This window comes from Lathyrus oleraceus, chromosome 5, assembly GCF_024323335.1.
Source record: "Lathyrus oleraceus cultivar Zhongwan6 chromosome 5, CAAS_Psat_ZW6_1.0, whole genome shotgun sequence".
NCBI classification, from domain to species: domain Eukaryota; kingdom Viridiplantae; phylum Streptophyta; class Magnoliopsida; order Fabales; family Fabaceae; genus Lathyrus; species Lathyrus oleraceus.
The window spans coordinates 623,736,531-623,749,847 of record NC_066583.1 but is presented as its reverse complement, the minus strand read 5'-3'; the positions used below and the strand labels follow the sequence as shown (position 1 = coordinate 623,749,847).

At 32.4% G+C, this 13,317-nt stretch overlaps 11 non-coding genes across 11 annotated transcripts; all 11 read left to right on the top strand.

Annotated features, from left to right (window-relative positions):
* The first annotated feature begins 350 nt into the window (after nucleotides 1–350).
* Nucleotides 351–436, top strand: TRNAY-GUA (transfer RNA tyrosine (anticodon GUA)). The gene is given in 2 exon segments: nucleotides 351–387; nucleotides 401–436. It is a non-coding gene; the product is annotated as a tRNA-Tyr (tRNA).
* A 1,038-nt stretch (nucleotides 437–1,474) lies between these two features.
* Nucleotides 1,475–1,560, top strand: TRNAY-GUA (transfer RNA tyrosine (anticodon GUA)). The gene is given in 2 exon segments: nucleotides 1,475–1,511; nucleotides 1,525–1,560. It is a non-coding gene; the product is annotated as a tRNA-Tyr (tRNA).
* Nucleotides 1,561–2,577: 1,017 nt separating this feature from the next.
* Nucleotides 2,578–2,663, top strand: TRNAY-GUA (transfer RNA tyrosine (anticodon GUA)). The gene is given in 2 exon segments: nucleotides 2,578–2,614; nucleotides 2,628–2,663. It is a non-coding gene; the product is annotated as a tRNA-Tyr (tRNA).
* Nucleotides 2,664–3,702: 1,039 nt separating this feature from the next.
* TRNAY-GUA (transfer RNA tyrosine (anticodon GUA)) lies at nucleotides 3,703–3,788 on the top strand. The gene is given in 2 exon segments: nucleotides 3,703–3,739; nucleotides 3,753–3,788. It is a non-coding gene; the product is annotated as a tRNA-Tyr (tRNA).
* A 1,038-nt stretch (nucleotides 3,789–4,826) lies between these two features.
* TRNAY-GUA (transfer RNA tyrosine (anticodon GUA)) lies at nucleotides 4,827–4,912 on the top strand. Its single transcript is given in 2 exon segments — nucleotides 4,827–4,863; nucleotides 4,877–4,912. It is a non-coding gene; the product is annotated as a tRNA-Tyr (tRNA).
* Nucleotides 4,913–5,951: 1,039 nt separating this feature from the next.
* TRNAY-GUA (transfer RNA tyrosine (anticodon GUA)) lies at nucleotides 5,952–6,037 on the top strand. Its single transcript is given in 2 exon segments — nucleotides 5,952–5,988; nucleotides 6,002–6,037. It is a non-coding gene; the product is annotated as a tRNA-Tyr (tRNA).
* A 1,036-nt stretch (nucleotides 6,038–7,073) lies between these two features.
* TRNAY-GUA (transfer RNA tyrosine (anticodon GUA)) lies at nucleotides 7,074–7,159 on the top strand. The gene is given in 2 exon segments: nucleotides 7,074–7,110; nucleotides 7,124–7,159. It is a non-coding gene; the product is annotated as a tRNA-Tyr (tRNA).
* A 1,038-nt stretch (nucleotides 7,160–8,197) lies between these two features.
* TRNAY-GUA (transfer RNA tyrosine (anticodon GUA)) lies at nucleotides 8,198–8,283 on the top strand. Its single transcript is given in 2 exon segments — nucleotides 8,198–8,234; nucleotides 8,248–8,283. It is a non-coding gene; the product is annotated as a tRNA-Tyr (tRNA).
* A 1,034-nt stretch (nucleotides 8,284–9,317) lies between these two features.
* TRNAY-GUA (transfer RNA tyrosine (anticodon GUA)) lies at nucleotides 9,318–9,403 on the top strand. The gene is given in 2 exon segments: nucleotides 9,318–9,354; nucleotides 9,368–9,403. It is a non-coding gene; the product is annotated as a tRNA-Tyr (tRNA).
* Nucleotides 9,404–10,436: 1,033 nt separating this feature from the next.
* On the top strand, nucleotides 10,437–10,522 carry TRNAY-GUA (transfer RNA tyrosine (anticodon GUA)). Its single transcript is given in 2 exon segments — nucleotides 10,437–10,473; nucleotides 10,487–10,522. It is a non-coding gene; the product is annotated as a tRNA-Tyr (tRNA).
* A 1,080-nt stretch (nucleotides 10,523–11,602) lies between these two features.
* TRNAY-GUA (transfer RNA tyrosine (anticodon GUA)) lies at nucleotides 11,603–11,688 on the top strand. The gene is given in 2 exon segments: nucleotides 11,603–11,639; nucleotides 11,653–11,688. It is a non-coding gene; the product is annotated as a tRNA-Tyr (tRNA).
* The last annotated feature ends 1,629 nt before the right edge of the window (nucleotides 11,689–13,317 follow it).

Sequence of the window (13,317 nt, the reverse complement as noted above, 5' to 3'; positions counted from 1 at the left end):
ACAATCTCATTCTACAGAGGTGTAACGAGGACAGATAACTCATGGGAAATCCCTTTAGTAGTGCAAAATCAAGAGAAGTCATAGTTCTCAAATTCTTTGTCATGGTCGTTTTGAATGCTAATGATCTTGTCAATCTCTTATCCTTTTTCATGTTCCAAACAAAGACAAAGAGTTTCAATTTCATGTTAACTTTGAATTAATTGATATAAACAAAATTTTAATATAACTTATATAAATGTCTTTACTACATTAAAATAATAATCTTGGTCACCTCACCTACAGAATACACACAAATTACATGCGGTGTTTTACACAATTGTATTCTTAGTTATAAAAAATGCAATCAACAACCGACCTTAGCTCAGTTGGTAGAGCGGAGGACTGTAGTTGTCAAACAGACATCCTTAGGTCACTGGTTCGAATCCGGTAGGTCGGATTAAAAATTTACATTTCTCTTTTAATCTATCAATGAAACTCAAAACATAATAAATCATTGTTGAACATGGGACTCCACTCATAAGAGGGAGGTGAATTGTGTGTTTCATAAAAACTGTAGTTTGAAAAACTTTTATCATTATTTTTAAATTTGAAAAACATTTTAAATATGTTTTAATAAATTAGCAGTGGAAATATAAATAAGCAAAAATAGAGAGTTGATGATTAGAGATTATAACGCCAACAATTATAGAAGTTCGGTCAAAGTGAAGTGACCTAAATCTCTCTGCAAGATTTGATCTTGAGAGTATAGAATAATTCATATGAGTGGGTTGAACTATTGAACTCCTTTATACAAGGGATATGAAGTTTCGAGCTAACTTACAACTAAACATTAAACACCGGAGAGAAGAGATTAATCGTCCTTCCAAACAGCGGATTGAAGCAGTTAGTCTTATTTCCAAATAGTGACTTGAATAAAGTGTAATGCTAAACATATGAAAATATTTAACATGGGCTTCATCCCCCTCCATATCTCATAGTGAGTGATCTTGGTAAGCGACAAGTTTGTTAGTCGATTGTGAATATGACAAGCAATATTCATTACTTCTACCCCAAATGGATGTGGTATATGTTTGACATGGACCATAAGTCTCGACATTTCTTGCAAAGCACGATTCTTCCTTTTGACAATCTCATTCTACAGAGGTGTAACGAGGACAGATAACTCATGGGAAATCCCTTTAGTAGTGCAAAATCAAGAGAAGTCATAGTTCTCAAATTCTTTGTCATGGTCGTTTTGAATGCTAATGATCTTGTCAATCTCTTATCCTTTTTCATGTTCCAAACAAAGACAAAGAGTTTCAATTTCATGTTAACTTTGAATTAATTGATATAAACAAAATTTTAATATAACTTATATAAATGTCTTTACTACATTAAAATAATAATCTTGGTCACCTCACCTACAGAATACACACAAATTACATGCGGTGTTTTACACAATTGTATTCTTAGTTATAAAAAATGCAATCAACAACCGACCTTAGCTCAGTTGGTAGAGCGGAGGACTGTAGTTGTCAAACAGACATCCTTAGGTCACTGGTTCGAATCCGGTAGGTCGGATCAAAAATTTACATTTCTCTTTTAATCTATCAATGAAACTCAAAACATAATAAATCATTGTTGAACATGGGACTCCACTCATAAGAGGGAGGTGAATTGTGTGTTTCATAAAAACTGTAGTTTGAAAAACTTTTATCATTATTTTTAAATTTGAAAAAAAATTTAAATATGTTTTAATAAATTAGCAGTGGAAATATAAATAAGCAAAAAATAGAGAGTTGATGATTAGAGATTATAACGCCAACAATTATAGAAGTTCGGTCAAAGTGAAGTGACCTAAATCTCTCTGCAAGATTTGATCTTGAGAGTGGGTTTAAGTATTGAAATCCTTTATACAAGGGATATGAAGTTTCGAGCTAACTTACAACTAAACATTAAACACCGGAGAGAAGAGATTAATCGTCCTTCCAAACAGCGGATTGAAGCAGTTAGTCTTATTTCCAAATAGTGACTTGAATAAAGTGTAATGCTAAACATATGAAAATATTTAACATGGGCTTCATCCCCCTCCATATCTCATAGTGAGTGATCTTGGTAAGCGACAAGTTTGTTAGTCGATTGTGAATATGACAAGCAATATTCATTACTTCTACCCCAAATGGATGTGGTATATGTTTGACATGGACCATAAGTCTCGACATTTCTTGCAAAGCACGATTCTTCCTTTTGACAATCTCATTCTACAGAGGTGTAACGAGGACAGATAACTCATGGGAAATCCCTTTAGTAGTGCAAAATCAAGAGAAGTCATAGTTCTCAAATTCTTTGTCATGGTCGTTTTGAATGCTAATGATCTTGTCAATCTCTTATCCTTTTTCATGTTCCAAACAAAGACAAAGAGTTTCAATTTCATGTTAACTTTGAATTAATTGATATAAACAAATTTTAATATAACTTATATAAATGTCTTTACTACATTAAAATAATAATCTTGGTCACCTCACCTACAAATACACACAAATTACATGCGGTGTTTTACACAATTGTATTCTTAGTTATAAAAAATGCAATCAACAACCGACCTTAGCTCAGTTGGTAGAGCGGAGGACTGTAGTTGTCAAACAGACATCCTTAGGTCACTGGTTTGAATCCGGTTGGTCGGATTAAAATTTTACATTTCTCTTTTTATCTATCAATGAAACTCAAAACATAATAAATCATTGTTGAACATGGGACTCCACTCATAAGAGGGAGGTGAATTGTGTGTTTCATAAAAACTGTAGTTTGAAAAACTTTTATCATTATTTTTAAATTTGAAAAACATTTTAAATATGTTTTAATAAATTAGCAGTGGAAATATAAATAAGCAAAAAATAGAGAGTTGATGATTAGAGATTATAACGCCAACAATTATAGAAGTTCGGTCAAAGTGAAGTGACCTAAATCTCTCTGCAAGATTTGATCTTGAGAGTATAGAATAATTCATATGAGTGGGTTGAACTATTGAACTCCTTTATACAAGGGATATGAAGTTTCGAGCTAACTTACAACTAAACATTAAACACCGGAGAGAAGAGATTAATCGTCCTTCCAAACAGCGGATTGAAGCAGTTAGTCTTATTTCCAAATAGTGACTTGAATAAAGTGTAATGCTAAACATATGAAAATATTTAACATGGGCTTCATCCCCCTCCATATCTCATAGTGAGTGATCTTGGTAAGCGACAAGTTTGTTAGTCGATTGTGAATATGACAAGCAATATTCATTACTTCTACCCCAAATGGATGTGGTATATGTTTGACATGGACCATAAGTCTCGACATTTCTTGCAAAGCACGATTCTTCCTTTTGACAATCTCATTCTACAGAGGTGTAACGAGGACAGATAACTCATGGGAAATCCCTTTAGTAGTGCAAAATCAAGAGAAGTCATAGTTCTCAAATTCTTTGTCATGGTCGTTTTGAATGCTAATGATCTTGTCAATCTCTTATCCTTTTTCATGTTCCAAACAAAGACAAAGAGTTTCAATTTCATGTTAACTTTGAATTAATTGATATAAACAAAATTTTAATATGACTTATATAAATGTCTTTACTACATTAAAATAATAATCTTGGTCACCTCACCTACAGAATACACACAAATTACATGCGGTGTTTTACACAATTGTATTCTTAGTTATAAAAAATGCAATCAACAACCGACCTTAGCTCAGTTGGTAGAGCGGAGGACTGTAGTTGTCAAACAGACATCCTTAGGTCACTGGTTTGAATCCGGTTGGTCGGATTAAAATTTTACATTTCTCTTTTTATCTATCAATGAAACTTAAAACATAATAAAACATTGTTGAACATGGGACTCCACTCATAAGAGGGAGGTGAATTGTGTGTTTCATAAAAACTGTAGTTTGAAAAACTTTTATCATTATTTTTAAATTTGAAAAACATTTTAAATATGTTTTAATAAATTAGCAGTGGAAATATAAATAAGCAAAAAATAGAGAGTTGATGATTAGAGATTATAACGCCAACAATTATAGAAGTTCGGTCAAAGTGAAGTGACCTAAATCTCTCTGCAAGATTTGATCTTGAGAGTATAGAATAATTCATATGAGTGGGTTGAACTATTGAACTCCTTTATACAAGGGATATGAAGTTTCAAGCTAACTTACAACTAAACATTAAACACCGGAGAGAAGAGATTAATCGTCCTTCCAAACAGCGGATTGAAGCAGTTAGTCTTATTTCCAAATAGTGACTTGAATAAAGTGTAATGCTAAACATATGAAAATATTTAACATGGGCTTCATCCCCCTCCATATCTCATAGTGAGTGATCTTGGTAAGCGACAAGTTTGTTAGTCGATTGTGAATATGACAAGCAATATTCATTACTTCTACCCCAAATGGATGTGGTATATGTTTGACATGGACCATAAGTCTCGACATTTCTTGCAAAGCACGATTCTTCCTTTTGACAATCTCATTCTACAGAGGTGTAACGAGGACAGATAACTCATGGGAAATCCCTTTAGTAGTGCAAAATCAAGAGAAGTCATAGTTCTCAAATTCTTTGTCATGGTCGTTTTGAATGCTAATGATCTTGTCAATCTCTTATCCTTTTTCATGTTCCAAACAAAGACAAAGAGTTTCAATTTCATGTTAACTTTGAATTAATTGATATAAACAAAATTTTAATATAACTTATATAAATGTCTTTACTACATTAAAATAATAATCTTGGTCACCTCACCTACAAATACACACAAATTACATGCGGTGTTTTACACAATTGTATTCTTAGTTATAAAAAATGCAATCAACAACCGACCTTAGCTCAGTTGGTAGAGCGGAGGACTGTAGTTGTCAAACAGACATCCTTAGGTCACTGGTTTGAATCCGGTAGGTCGGATTAAAATTTTACATTTCTCTTTTTATCTATCAATGAAACTCAAAACATAATAAATCATTGTTGAACATGGGACTCCACTCATAAGAGGGAGGTGAATTGTGTGTTTCATAAAAACTGTAGTTTGAAAAACTTTTATCATTATTTTTAAATTTGAAAAACATTTTAAATATGTTTTAATAAATTAGCAGTGGAAATATAAATAAGCAAAAAATAGAGAGTTGATGATTAGAGATTATAACGCCAACAATTATAGAAGTTCGGTCAAAGTGAAGTGACCTAAATCTCTCTGCAAGATTTGATCTTGAGAGTATAGAATAATTCATATGAGTGGGTTGAACTATTGAACTCCTTTATACAAGGGATATGAAGTTTCGAGCTAACTTACAACTAAACATTAAACACCGGAGAGAAGAGATTAATCGTCCTTCCAAACAGCGGATTGAAGCAGTTAGTCTTATTTCCAAATAGTGACTTGAATAAAGTGTAATGCTAAACATATGAAAATATTTAACATGGGCTTCATCCCCCTCCATATCTCATAGTGAGTGATCTTGGTAAGCGACAAGTTTGTTAGTCGATTGTGAATATGACAAGCAATATTCATTACTTCTACCCCAAATGGATGTGGTATATGTTTGACATGGACCATAAGTCTCGACATTTCTTGCAAAGCACGATTCTTCCTTTTGACAATCTCATTCTACAGAGGTGTAACGAGGACAGATAACTCATGGGAAATCCCTTTAGTAGTGCAAAATCAAGAGAAGTCATAGTTCTCAAATTCTTTGTCATGGTCGTTTTGAATGCTAATGATCTTGTCAATCTCTTATCCTTTTTCATGTTCCAAACAAAGACAAAGAGTTTCAATTTCATGTTAACTTTGAATTAATTGATATAAACAAAATTTTAATATAACTTATATAAATGTCTTTACTACATTAAAATAATAATCTTGGTCACCTCACCTACAGAATACACACAAATTACATGCGGTGTTTTACACAATTGTATTCTTAGTTATAAAAAATGCAATCAACAACCGACCTTAGCTCAGTTGGTAGAGCGGAGGACTGTAGTTGTCAAACAGACATCCTTAGGTCACTGGTTTGAATCCGGTAGGTCGGATTAAAATTTTACATTTCTCTTTTTATCTATCAATGAAACTAAAACATAATAAATCATTGTTGAACATGGGACTCCACTCATAAGAGGGAGGTGAATTGTGTGTTTCATAAAAACTGTAGTTTGAAAAACTTTTATCATTATTTTTAAATTTGAAAAACATTTTAAATATGTTTTAATAAATTAGCAGTGGAAATATAAATAAGCAAAAAATAGAGAGTTGATGATTAGAGATTATAACGCCAACAATTATAGAAGTTCGGTCAAAGTGAAGTGACCTAAATCTCTCTGCAAGATTTGATCTTGAGAGTATAGAATAATTCATATGAGTGGGTTGAACTATTGAACTCCTTTATACAAGGGATATGAAGTTTCGAGCTAACTTACAACTAAACATTAAACACCGGAGAGAAGAGATTAATCGTCCTTCCAAACAGCGGATTGAAGCAGTTAGTCTTATTTCCAAATAGTGACTTGAATAAAGTGTAATGCTAAACATATGAAAATATTTAACATGGGCTTCATCCCCCTCCATATCTCATAGTGAGTGATCTTGGTAAGCGACAAGTTTGTTAGTCGATTGTGAATATGACAAGCAATATTCATTACTTCTACCCCAAATGGATGTGGTATATGTTTGACATGGACCATAAGTCTCGACATTTCTTGCAAAGCACGATTCTTCCTTTTGACAATCTCATTCTACAGAGGTGTAACGAGGACAGATAACTCATGGGAAATCCCTTTAGTAGTGCAAAATCAAGAGAAGTCATAGTTCTCAAATTCTTTGTCATGGTCGTTTTGAATGCTAATGATCTTGTCAATCTCTTATCCTTTTTCATGTTCCAAACAAAGACAAAGAGTTTCAATTTCATGTTAACTTTGAATTAATTGATATAAACAAAATTTTAATATAACTTATATAAATGTCTTTACTACATTAAAATAATAATCTTGGTCACCTCACCTACAAATACACACAAATTACATGCGGTGTTTTACACAATTGTATTCTTAGTTATAAAAATGCAATCAACAACCGACCTTAGCTCAGTTGGTAGAGCGGAGGACTGTAGTTGTCAAACAGACATCCTTAGGTCACTGGTTTGAATCCGGTTGGTCGGATTAAAATTTTACATTTCTCTTTTTATCTATCAATGAAACTTAAAACATAATAAATCATTGTTGAACATGGGACTCCACTCATAAGAGGGAGGTGAATTGTGTGTTTCATAAAAACTGTAGTTTGAAAAACTTTTATCATTATTTTTAAATTTGAAAAACATTTTAAATATGTTTTAATAAATTAGCAGTGGAAATATAAATAAGCAAAAATAGAGAGTTGATGATTAGAGATTATAACGCCAACAATTATAGAAGTTCGGTCAAAGTGAAGTGACCTAAATCTCTCTGCAAGATTTGATCTTGAGAGTATAGAATAATTCATATGAGTGGGTTGAACTATTGAACTCCTTTATACAAGGGATATGAAGTTTCGAGCTAACTTACAACTAAACATTAAACACCGGAGAGAAGAGATTAATCGTCCTTCCAAACAGCGGATTGAAGCAGTTAGTCTTATTTCCAAATAGTGACTTGAATAAAGTGTAATGCTAAACATATGAAAATATTTAACATGGGCTTCATCCCCCTCCATATCTCATAGTGAGTGATCTTGGTAAGCGACAAGTTTGTTAGTCGATTGTGAATATGACAAGCAATATTCATTACTTCTACCCCAAATGGATGTGGTATATGTTTGACATGGACCATAAGTCTCGACATTTCTTGCAAAGCACGATTCTTCCTTTTGACAATCTCATTCTACAGAGGTGTAACGAGGACAGATAACTCATGGGAAATCCCTTTAGTAGTGCAAAATCAAGAGAAGTCATAGTTCTCAAATTCTTTGTCATGGTCGTTTTGAATGCTAATGATCTTGTCAATCTCTTATCCTTTTTCATGTTCCAAACAAAGACAAAGAGTTTCAATTTCATGTTAACTTTGAATTAATTGATATAAACAAAATTTTAATATAACTTATATAAATGTCTTTACTACATTAAAATAATAATCTTGGTCACCTCACCTACAGAATACACACAAATTACATGCGGTGTTTTACACAATTGTATTCTTAGTTATAAAAAATGCAATCAACAACCGACCTTAGCTCAGTTGGTAGAGCGGAGGACTGTAGTTGTCAAACAGACATCCTTAGGTCACTGGTTTGAATCCGGTAGGTCGGATTAAAATTTTACATTTCTCTTTTATCTATCAATGAAACTCAAAACATAATAAATCATTGTTGAACATGGGACTCCACTCATAAGAGGGAGGTGAATTGTGTGTTTCATAAAAACTGTAGTTTGAAAAACTTTTATCATTTTTTAAATTTGAAAAACATTTTAAATATGTTTTAATAAATTAGCAGTGGAAATATAAATAAGCAAAAATAGAGAGTTGATGATTAGAGATTATAACGCCAACAATTATAGAAGTTCGGTCAAAGTGAAGTGACCTAAATCTCTCTGCAAGATTTGATCTTGAGAGTATAGAATAATTCATATGAGTGGGTTGAACTATTGAACTCCTTTATACAAGGGATATGAAGTTTCGAGCTAACTTACAACTAAACATTAAACACCGGAGAGAAGAGATTAATCGTCCTTCCAAACAGCGGATTGAAGCAGTTAGTCTTATTTCCAAATAGTGACTTGAATAAAGTGTAATGCTAAACATATGAAAATATTTAACATGGGCTTCATCCCCCTCCATATCTCATAGTGAGTGATCTTGGTAAGCGACAAGTTTGTTAGTCGATTGTGAATATGACAAGCAATATTCATTACTTCTACCCCAAATGGATGTGGTATATGTTTGACATGGACCATAAGTCTCGACATTTCTTGCAAAGCACGATTCTTCCTTTTGACAATCTCATTCTACAGAGGTGTAACGAGGACAGATAACTCATGGGAAATCCCTTTAGTAGTGCAAAATCAAGAGAAGTCATAGTTCTCAAATTCTTTGTCATGGTCGTTTTGAATGCTAATGATCTTGTCAATCTCTTATCCTTTTTCATGTTCCAAACAAAGACAAAGAGTTTCAATTTCATGTTAACTTTGAATTAATTGATATAAACAAAATTTAATATAACTTATATAAATGTCTTTACTACATTAAAATAATAATCTTGGTCACCTCACCTACAGAATACACACAAATTACATGCGGTGTTTTACACAATTGTATTCTTAGTTATAAAAAATGCAATCAACAACCGACCTTAGCTCAGTTGGTAGAGCGGAGGACTGTAGTTGTCAAACAGACATCCTTAGGTCACTGGTTTGAATCCGGTAGGTCGGATTAAATTTTACATTTCTCTTTTTATCTATCAATGAAACTCAAACATAATAAATCATTGTTGAACATGGGACTCCACTCATAAGAGGGAGGTGAATTGTGTGTTTCATAAAACTGTAGTTTGAAAAACTTTTATCATTATTTTAAATTTGAAAAACATTTTAAATATGTTTTAATAAATTAGCAGTGGAAATATAAATAAGCAAAAAAAGAGAGTTGATGATTAGAGATTATAACGCCAACAATTATAGAAGTTCGGTCAAAGTGAAGTGACCTAAATCTCTCTGCAAGATTTGATCTTGAGAGTATAGAATAATTCATATGAGTGGGTTGAACTATTGAACTCCTTTATACAAGGGATATGAAGTTTCGAGCTAACTTACAACTAAACATTAAACACCGGAGAGAAGAGATTAATCGTCCTTCCAAACAGCGGATTGAAGCAGTTAGTCTTATTTCCAAATAGTGACTTGAATAAAGTGTAATGCTAAACATATGAAAATATTTAACATGGGCTTCATCCCCCTCCATATCTCATAGTGAGTGATCTTGGTAAGCGACAAGTTTGTTAGTCGATTGTGAATATGACAAGCAATATTCATTACTTCTACCCCAAATGGATGTGGTATATGTTTGACATGGACCATAAGTCTCGACATTTCTTGCAAAGCACGATTCTTCCTTTTGACAATCTCATTCTACAGAGGTGTAACGAGGACAGATAACTCATGGGAAATCCCTTTAGTAGTGCAAAATCAAGAGAAGTCATAGTTCTCAAATTCTTTGTCATGGTCGTTTTGAATGCTAATGATCTTGTCAATCTCTTATCCTTTTTCATGTTCCAAACAAAGACAAAGAGTTTCAATTTCATGTTAACTTTGAATTAATTGATATAAACAAAATTTTAATATAACTTATATAAATGTCTTTACTACATTAAAATAATAATCTTGGTCACCTCACCTACAGAATACACACAAATTACATGCGGTGTTTTACACAATTGTATTCTTAGTTATAAAAATGCAATCAACAACCGACCTTAGCTCAGTTGGTAGAGCGGAGGACTGTAGTTGTCAAACAGACATCCTTAGGTCACTGGTTTGAATCCGGTAGGTCGGATCAAAATTTACATTTCTCTTTTAATCTATCAATGAAACTTTTAACATATTTTTAATTTGAAAAAAAATTAAATATGTTTTAATAATAGCAGTGGAAATATAAATAAGCAAAAAATAGAGAGTTGATGATTAGAGATTATAAAGCCAACAATTATAAAGTTTGTCAAAAGTGACCTAAATCTCTGCATTTGATCTTGAATTTTTAAATGACTTTTATACAATATATGAATATGTTTTAATAAATTTGCAATGGAAATATAAATAAGCAAAAAATAGAGAGTTGATGATTAGAGATTATAACGCCAACAATTATAGAAGTTCGGTCAAAGTGAAGTTACCTAAATCTCTCTGCAAGATTTGATCTTGAGAATGGGTTTAAGTATTGAAATCCTTTATACAATGGATATGAAGTTTCGAGCTAACTTACAACTAAACATTAAACACCGGAGAGAAGAGATTAATCGTCCTTCCAAACAACGGATTGAAGCAGTTAGTCTTATTTCCAAATAGTGACTTGAATAAAGTGTAATGCTAAACATATGAAAATATTTAACATGGGCTTCATCCCCCTCTATATCTCATAGTGAGTGATCTTGGTAAGCGACAAGTTTGTTAGTCGATTGTGAATATGACAAGCAATATTCATTACTTCTACCCCAAATGGATGTGGTATATGTTTGACATGGACCATAAGTCTCGACATTTCTTGCAAAGCACGATTCTTCCTTTTGACAATCTCATTCTACAGAGGTGTAACGAGGACAGATAACTCATGGGAAATCCCTTTAGTAGTGCAAAATCAAGAGAAGTCATAGTTCTCAAATTCTTTGTCATGGTCGTTTTGAATGCTAATGATCTTGTCAATCTCTTATCCTTTTTCATGTTCCAAACAAAGACAAAGAGTTTCAATTTCATGTTAACTTTGAATTAATTGATATAAACAAAATTTTAATATAACTTATATAAATGTCTTTACTACATTAAAATAATAATCTTGGTCACCTCACCTACAGAATACACACAAATTACATGCGGTGTTTTACACAATTGTATTCTTAGTTATAAAAAATGCAATCAACAACCGACCTTAGCTCAGTTGGTAGAGCGGAGGACTGTAGTTGTCAAACAGACATCCTTAGGTCACTGGTTTGAATCCGGTAGGTCGGATTAAAATTTACATTTCTCTTTTTATCTATCAATGAAACTCAAAACATAATAAATCATTGTTGAACATGGGACTCCACTCATAAGAGGGAGGTGAATTGTGTGTTTCATAAAAACTGTAGTTTGAAAAACTTTTATCATTATTTTTAAATTTGAAAAAAATTTAAATATGTTTTAATAAATTAGCAGTGGAAATATAAATAAGCAAAAAATAGAGAGTTGATGATTAGAGATTATAACGCAACAATTATAGAAGTTCGGTCAAAGTGAAGTGACCTAAATCTCTCTGCAAGATTTGATCTTGAGAGTATAGAATAATTCATATGAGTGGGTTGAACTATTGAACTCCTTTATACAAGGGATATGAAGTTTCGAGCTAACTTACAACTAAACATTAAACACCGGAGAGAAGAGATTAATCGTCCTTCCAAACAGCGGATTGAAGCAGTTAGTCTTATTTCCAAATAGTGACTTGAATAAAGTGTAATGCTAAACATATGAAAATATTTAACATGGGCTTCATCCCCCTCCATATCTCATAGTGAGTGATCTTGGTAAGCGACAAGTTTGTTAGTCGATTGTGAATATGACAAGCAATATTCATTACTTCTACCCCAAATGGATGTGGTATATGTTTGACATGGACCATAAGTCTCGACATTTCTTGCAAAGCACGATTCTTCCTTTTGACAATCTCATTCTACAGAGGTGTAACGAGGACAGATAACTCATGGGAAATCCCTTTAGTAGTGCAAAATCAAGAGAAGTCATAGTTCTCAAATTCTTTGTCATGGTCGTTTTGAATGCTAATGATCTTGTCAATCTCTTATCCTTTTTCATGTTCCAAACAAAGACAAAGAGTTTCAATTTCATGTTAACTTTGAATTAATTGATATAAACAAAATTTTAATATAACTTATATAAATGTCTTTACTACATTAAAATAATAATCTTGGTCACCTCACCTACAGAATACACACAAATTACATGCGGTGTTTTACACAATTGTATTCTTAGTTATAAAAAATGCAATCAACAACCGACCTTAGCTCATTGGTAGAGCGGAGGACTGTAGTTGTCAAACAGACATCCTTAGGTCACTGGTTTGAATCCGGTGGTCGGATTAAAATTTTACATTTCTCTTTTATCTATCAATGAAACTCAAAACATAATAAATCATTGTTGAACATGGGACTCCACTCATAAGAGGGAGGTGAATTGTGTGTTTCATAAAAACTGTAGTTTGAAAAACTTTATCATTATTTTTAAATTTGAAAAACATTTTAAATATGTTTTAATAAATTAGCAGTGGAAATATAAATAAGCAAAAATAGAGAGTTGATGATTAGAGATTATAACGCCAACAATTATAGAAGTTCGGTCAAAGTGAAGTGACCTAAATCTCTCTGCAAGATTTGATCTTGAGAGTATAGAATAATTCATATGAGTGGGTTGAACTATTGAACTCCTTTATACAAGGGATATGAAGTTTCGAGCTAACTTACAACTAAACATTAAACACCGGAGAGAAGAGATTAATCGTCCTTCCAAACAGCGGATTGAAGCAGTTAGTCTTATTTCCAAATAGTGACTTGAATAAAGTGTAATGCTAAACATATGAAAATATTTAAC